Source organism: Anguilla anguilla, chromosome 12, assembly GCF_013347855.1.
Source record: "Anguilla anguilla isolate fAngAng1 chromosome 12, fAngAng1.pri, whole genome shotgun sequence".
Taxonomy (NCBI): Eukaryota; Metazoa; Chordata; class Actinopteri; order Anguilliformes; family Anguillidae; genus Anguilla; species Anguilla anguilla.
Genome location: NC_049212.1, coordinates 41269681 through 41278061, shown reverse-complemented (window position 1 = coordinate 41278061; position 8381 = coordinate 41269681). Strand labels below are relative to the sequence as shown.

Here is an 8381-nt window from a genome sequence, read left to right as displayed (position 1 = left end):
GACCAGCTGTTGCCAAAACTTGTTGGCTTTTTAAAAATATTATAGCCATTACAATAAAGTCTTTTTAATCCATTCCTCTCCTTGTTTTCATTTTTGGAAAGCCATTTGTGTTTTTTGGCTGGACCGCAACAGTGGGGCCAGCCCTACAAACGCGAATGTCTGTGACTGAGTGCCTGAGTGACTGAGTGATGAAGTTACACCATTGGTCGGCCGAGTTATGAAGTTACACCATTGGTCGGCCGGATCACGTGTGTTAGGTCCAGCCATATACTATGTTTTAACCTGGTCTTTACTGTTGCTTTGTTCCCCCAGTTCCAAGATCACCAATCTCTAGAGAGCATACATCTCTACTATACGTTTTTACAAGAGCACACCATTTTTTAAATTCCATTTTAAATCAAAGATTTTGTTCAGTGTTATGAACTGAAATGGGGAGCTACCCAAGAGCTTATCTATCAAAGACTGTAGGGTTATTTGCTGTGCTCATTCAGGGTCGAAATGCACAGGTTCAGGATCTCTTGCTGTCGCGGTGGGGTAGCGGTAAGAATACAGAGTCTCAACGTCCAGTTTATATTTTGATGACATACACAACACAACAATATGATCTCAATCTGCGGTTGGTATTGTATTTGAGGGTGATGTTTTCAAGGTGTGTGGTTTCAGGGTGTGGTTGCTAAAAAGGAAGCGGTGTATACATACTTTATAAACAAGGTGATTATTTCCAAGTGTAGTAACATATACAAATAAAGAAAGCTTATCTGACTGCAATGTAGCTGTATTTAAAAGGCATTTTATTGTGAATCTGAACATATCAATAATATTATCAGCCATTTATACAGTGCTATAACTACATTAACCTGCAGTAGTCACTTAGATGCTAACTGTAGCAGGCTAAACACTCTCTGTAGTAAGCTAGGTGGCTATGCTAAAAACAATACAGAGGGCACTGCCATCTTGCCATGGGCTGCGCATGCGCGTTGCAATACACTTATAAACGTGGGGTGCGGGTTCATCAGAGCGGGCCTACCGGCATGTGCTGTTATATTTTAAAGATGGATGACATGCCTGCCATCCCAATACTACCGTTATATCGGAAACGGCGGCAATAATGTACTTGACAGCCTGTAATTAAATAACATTTGCGTGCCAGTGCTTATATTTGAATCAAACGCCTAGGCCTATACATTAGGTATTCTACATGTGGACCGTTAAGAAGGGCAGTTGTTAATCAGATTTACTTCATACAGTCAGATATATTCCCATGCAGACAGTAACATGCATATAACGTTTTTACGTTCATCGGTATTGACGCACACCAAATACTGAAAACCCTGGGGAATTGACCATGCAATTCAGGAACTTATCCCTTCTGGTCTGGGTGGGGAACTGCTAATTTGGGATGGGTACAGTCACCTTATACTGTACTTGTGTCCTTAACCTCGCTGGCCATAAGGTCAGTGGACAGCAGTGATAGAGAGGTCAGAGGGCAAATCAAACTTGTAGTCTGATTATATGGGTGTGGTCTTGGTGATTTATGACGGGCGTTGTAAGTAGCATGAGGGATCAACTTGGGGCAGTAAAACACAATAAACAGTTTATGATGACTGCAGTGTGAGTTGGAATGAGGAGGGATGGTCAGCACAGGGATGAAATATAGTACATGTGGCCCTTTTATACGTCATCTCTCTGGAAAGCAGGGAATTTTGGAGAATTCTGAAACGCCTCAGGCGTAGGTTGTTCGGAACACGTTGATGACGCCAGAGGGCAGTGATTGGTTAATAGGAATGTTGTTCCAGGAACAACAGCTAGATTGCATCTGGCGTCATCCCAGCACCCCCGCACACAGGGACATGGCTGTGTTTCCACAGACTCAACATTGTAACGAGAACAAATAATAAAGTCAGAACTTGCCAGCTAGCTCTGAGCCGTTTTCTCTAGTTAGTTATGTATTTGACACAATTGAACAATCTAGTACTTTAATGATTGTTGTGGTAACCTATTGATAGCTAGCATCAAAGTTTAAATTCCTGAACTCTTACTTGTTTCTCTTAGGGTCCTGAGCGCTCTGCCTCAGTCACTTCTGATGCTTCTGTGTACAGTACCTAATTTGTACTGAACACCAAATGTGTAAGTCTAAATAACAGGCCTCACAAAACATTTCTCTGCTTATTTATTCCCATATCAAAGATGAAAATATATGAATTGGATTACATTTTTGGAAGTACCTAAGAAAAGTACTAATGTTGGAAAAACTCAGGAACAAACTACAAATTGTGCTTTTAATTTTAACATAAAATGAGATCGACGTGTCAATTTTATTACTGTCTGGTTTGGATTATATTATTTTTTCCACAATATTTCTCATATGAATAAAATGCAAAGAACTATATGATTGAAATTTTACAACAGTTCATCAAAAAACCTTCATGTCAGAAAGTAATTTAATAATTTCCTGATGTTCAAGCCAAAAGGCTGAAATCCCCTTATTTGGTTTGTTTCTAACTGTCCAGAGAAAGCAACATGCAGAAATTTTGAATGTTTATGTTAACTGCATCAGGCTTTATATCTAGATTGCTTCAAGGGCCATTGAGAATTAACAGCCAATCACCAGCCTGTACACAGCGGCGTGTGCAGATTATCCAAGGTACAGGGGCAAAAAATGAAAAAAGGTTACGTGCATTAAGTCTTACACACACACACACACACACACACACACACACACACAGGTAATGCTGTGGAAAAAAGTAATAAATTGCACTTCCTGCCATCCAGGTGAATGGTTCTTGCTCATCTCCACCCTTGCTCCCCAGTGGTGGAAAAATTTTCCATTCCTCTACAAACCACTCAGTCACTGCCCATTTTCCACCATGGTCTGAAGACTAATCTCTTAAGATACAGTTCCCTGTATCTTGATCTTCTAGCTTTTTCATGTTACACTTGTATTTTCATCTAGCACTTGTGTTGCATTTGTACATCATCTTAATGTTGTAGCTCTTTATCATATCTCTTCTTCATGCCTCACTTCATGTCTCACCTGTATAGACAAGGTGACCAACAGGAGGCAAATGTGTCAATTGTATATAACAAGAATCTGAATATATATGCTAAAAAATTTAAATAAAATCCTTGATTTACTAAAAATATTTTTGATAAACCTGTTTCAGTCACTCATTTAAATGAGCGCTCTTTGTGGTATATATTAAGTTGCTAGCTACCTAGTTAGCTACTAATGTCAACTATTCAAAGAGCGCTCATTTAAACAAGTGACTGAAACAGGTGCAGCTAAAATATTTTAAGTAAGTCATGGATTTTTTTAAAAGCATATATATATATTCAGATTCAGTGATGCAGTGGGTAGCGCTGTTGGTTCACAGAAAGGTCCTGGGTTTGAATCTGGGCCTTTCTGTGTGGGTTTCCTCCGGGTACTCCAGTTACCCTCCCACAGTCCAAAGACATGCAGGTAGGCTCTAAAGTTTCCCATAGGTATGAGTGTGTGAGGGAATGGTGTGTGTACCCAGCGATAGATTGGCGGCCTGTCGAAGGTGTATTCCTGCCTCTCGCCCAATGCACACTGGGATAGGCTCCAGCACCCCCCGCGACCTTAGTCAGCATGAGCAGGTATAGATAATGGATGGATGGATGGATATTCAGATTCTTCTTCTATTCATGTGATGCATTTGCCTCCTGTTGATCACATGTCAATATGTTTAAAAAAAAAAAAAACAATATATGGTGAAATTTTAAAAATAGGAAAATGAATTGTTTTGATTGCAAACCATTTCACTTTTTAATTATTGTACATTGAAAACATGTTGTTAAGATATAATTTGTTTTGGTACCATGTTTGGTATGAGTAACTGATAATAATAAAAATAATACATATAAATGTGTAAACCATAAGGTAATTAAATCTAGAGTGAGACATGCAGAAATATACATACACGCAAACACACATACATTTCAGCTCAAAGAAACAAATATGCGTGAGTTCAATTATTTTTCCTGTATCATTAATTGAATTAAATTAAAGTATCTGTCATATTTTTAAAAGGATTATGGGTAAATATTTCAATGCGTTTTTATATATTATTTCATTTATTATTATTAATTTACTTTGCAATAATGTCATTGTCCATACAAGGCCTTCTTTTTCCGAAACAAGTTGTTTTGTAATGAGTCCGGCAAAGAAGGAGAAATGAGAATTGCAAATGAAAAGTTGGCACATTTTAAAAATATGAATACATTTTATTAAGGTCCATGGAGTACATAACCATTGAAAAATGTGGTTATCAATCAGGGTGAATTGTTGGATAGTTACTTAATTTTTAATGATGTGGAGCAATTTTCAGTTAACCGCTGAACTAATGAACAGAAGTTCTCACCAGCCGGAGTGACACTGCAGGATAATGGTATAATCGCAAATTATTGGGCTTCGAAGTAGCAGATTCTCAGGCAGGGCAATGTCACTATATCTCTGCGAAAGCTACTTAACCTGCAGCCCTACTACCGCAATGAATATCCATCAGTATGAACGGACGGTAAAATAAAATGTAATATATTAGTTGCCGTGTAATATAAGCTGTGTTAGTTGCGTCATAGGCTATATATCACATTGACAGTCATACATATTTCAAAGTGTCCTTCATTCAAGCTGTGGAAATTTCACAAAATATGAAAATGCACATATTACGTAACTTACAATGCCATAGTAGGGGAGAGAAACATCCACGCACATTTTCTTTAAGCGATGCGTACGGATGGATTTTTATGGAAAACCCTTCCTCAAATCGCACTGCTTGGGCCATGGTAGTGGTTCAAAAGCTTTTAGGACGATTGCTTGTGGTCTGCGGTTGACAGCTGCACGTGCTGGGCAGCTATGCTGGAGGTAGGCCTAATGCACACAATTCGGGATCTACGTCTTTTCGTTCGGTTCAGCGTCGTCGACCATGTGTCCCTTGTTCTTTCACTAACTAAAACCTAATTCCATAAGTAAAAATACATGCGTGCGATATGCAGTCTACATTTATGATATACGGCGTTTTTAAGGAATAGGATTTTTTACGCAATTCAAACGCCGATATAACTACTCCAAATGTAAAATACGGATTCTAAAAAAACAAAATTTTCCAACCTGTACAGCAAAGAACACACAATATTTATTTCAGAGTACGTATTTTCCGGCTGCAAATTCTAAAGATCCTCCGGCGGACCTGGTTCAGTCTCAGGCCATAGATTAGGGGATTTAGGAGCGGTGGAACAAGAAGGTACTCCAGGGACATGAAATTGCGGAGAGTGTGCAGATGGCTGGTGGGACCAAAGCGAGCGTACAAGAGGTCAAAAAGAAATGCGACCGAGAAGCAGGTCAATGCGACTAAATGAGGCAAGCAGCTCTGCATGAACTTGCTCCGATCCTTTTTCTTTTATCGCACGGAGACTTTTATGATATTAATATAAGAAATTAAGATCAGCACTACCTGTGAAAAGTGAAAAAACATGAGAAAGAACCCGAATACGTTGTTGATTGTGGTGTCCATACATGACAGCTTTGCCACTGCCCAAACTGTGCAATAAAGCTTTTCAATTTTGAATCTACAAAGAGTTAATCTGGCTATCAGGACCACCCCAATAGCAGATTCACTGATGGATAAAAGCCAGGTAAAAATCAGCAATTTCACAATCCTCTGAGGCGTGATGATAGAGTGGTAATTGAGTGGCTTGCATATCGCGATATACCTGTCATAAGCCATCACTGCTAGCGTATTGAACTCGCAGAATATATAGCTGTATATTACAAATATTTGGGCCAGGCAAGCTTCATATGAAATAACACTCAATTCAGATGAAAGGTCCACCAATATTTTTGGATAAAATGCAGAGGTTCCAAATAGGCCATTTACACACAAGTTACACAGAAATATAAGCATGGGCTCATGGAATGTTTTCTCCAAAATAATTGTTGCAATCAAAGTCAGGTTCACTAAAACAGTGAAAAGGTAAACAGGAAGAGTGAGGAAAAAGTATGTGTGTTTGCTTGACATCGTCTCATTCAGTCCTTGTAGAACAAACAGTATTTTAGTTGAATTCTCCATGGTAGTTTCATAGCAGGCGTGAGGTTCCAAGATGTTCTTGCGTCAGCTGTTCCAGTGTTCGGCTGCACGTCAAACAGAAAAATATGAACAATGATAAGACTGCCTGTTTGTACAGCTTGCTGATTTCTCACTCAGAAACAATCTAGCTCTCATATTATTTGTTCACAATATTTGCCATTTGAATTAAATACAAAGAAGTATGTACAGCTAGTTTTAAAAATAACATAAGGACCTTCATATATCGTAAAATAATGAAATAATTTGCTGACGTTCAAGCCAAAGGGCTAAAGTCTTCATGTGGTTTGTTTCTACAAAGGAAGCAACATGCAGAAATATTTAATGTCTATGTTCAACGTGTCAGGCTTTATATCTAGATTGCGGCAAGGGCCATTGAGAATTACCAGCCAATCACCAGCCTCTACACAGCGGCGTGCGCGGTGGCGTGCACAGACTCTCTAAGGGACAGGGGCAAAACATGGAAAAATGTGGAGCGGCATGCATTAGGTCACACACACATACACACACGCACACACACACACACACCTTAAGCAAGACTGTCTCTCAGTGGCATGTACAGTGATGAGCCATCACTTTATCAAGTACTGAAGTCTGAAGCATGAAACTATCACATCAGAGAGCCATTATTCTTCCATCACTGGATTCACCACAGTGATTTTAATAACGGCCTTTGGTTGCTATGAATGGCTAAACAATCCTATGCTGTTCACATTTACTCACATTATATTTACACCTGATTAATTCTATACGTTGTTTCCTCAATAAAGCATTCTGGCTAATCATCGCACCCACACATTTGTTTTTCCTCATATTTCCTTTTTTTACTGTACTCATTCAGGAACACATCACATGCATTACTTTAAAGGTAATGTTGTGGGGAAATAAATAAATAAATTGCACATCCTGCTATCCAGGCGAATGGTTCTCTCTCGTCCCGACCATAGCTCCCCAGTGCTGGAACAAACTCCCTGTTTGTGCTTCACATTGATGAGCGGAAACTCATCTCACCCACCACCAATGTGTAGCATCCACCTGGGTGATGCACGGCAGCCATTTTGCACCAGAACACTCACCACACATTAGCTAAACTTGACGCTCAGAGCACACATTGCGTAATTTTCTTCATCTTTCTATCCTTGTGGGGACATTTGGTTCTCACAAAGATAGTAATACTGGTCCACACACCCACCCACACACACACACACACGCACATACACACACATATACTTATGTGATGCATTAGGAGGCAAATGCATCACATAAATATATGAAGAATCTGTGTGTATATATATATATATATATATATATATATATATATATATATATATATAATGATTGGTTAATAGGAATGTTGTTCCCTGTTGTATGTTTGTGTTTACATTTGTCTCTGTTCAGTGTGTTTCGTGTTTCCGGTTCGTCATCTGATTGGCCGTTTCTGTCTCTGGTTACTCAGTGCGAAAAAGTCACTGTATTCCACCTACCATTGGAGACTGGCTCTTTGAACCCTACTTATGTTTGGGTAGGGCAAACCTTACTGAAGGTTTCGTTTTACTTTCTTTGTCATGGCTGGAGAACATGGCTGTGGCCTAGAATATAACAGACAGTAATCAAGAAAGGAGCATGCGCCACCTACTGGCCAAGCTAGATTGCATCCGGCGTCATCCCTGCAGCCCCCACACAGTTTTCACAGACTCAACATTGTGAAGATAACAGATAATAAAGTCAGCGCTTGCCAGCTAGCTCTGAGCCATTTTATCTAGTTAGTTATGTATTTGATATATCTGAAACAATCTAGTACAATATTGGTGGTTTTGGTAACGTTATTGATTACTAGCATCAAAGTTTAAATCAGGTGTGTAAAATTTTGAGTAAGAGTGAACAGCATGATTCTTAGGATTGTTTACCCATTCAGAGTAACCAAAGGCCTTAATTAAAATCACTGTGATGAGTCCAATGATGGAGGAATAATGGCCCCCTAAAGTGATAGTTCCATGCTTCAAACTTCAGAACTTAATAAAGTGATGGTTAATCGCTGAACATGCCACTGAGAGCCAGTCTTGCATAAGGAGTGTGTGTGTGTGTCTGACACCTAATGCATGCTTTTTTTTTTTTTCATTTTTGCCCCTGTCCCTTAGAGAGTTTGTGCACGCCACTACGTACACCGCTGTGTACAGGCTGGTGATTGGCTGGTAAATCTCGGTGGCCCTTGATGCAATGTAGATATAAAGCCCGACACAGTGAACATAGAAATTAAATATTTCTGTGTGTCGCTTT

At 39.3% G+C, this 8381-nt stretch overlaps 1 pseudogene; it reads right to left on the bottom strand.

Moving 5' to 3' along the window:
• Nucleotides 1–4079: 4079 nt before the first annotated feature.
• LOC118210122 lies at nt 4080–6397 on the bottom strand (annotated as a pseudogene).
• Nucleotides 6398–8381: the final 1984 nt, after the last annotated feature.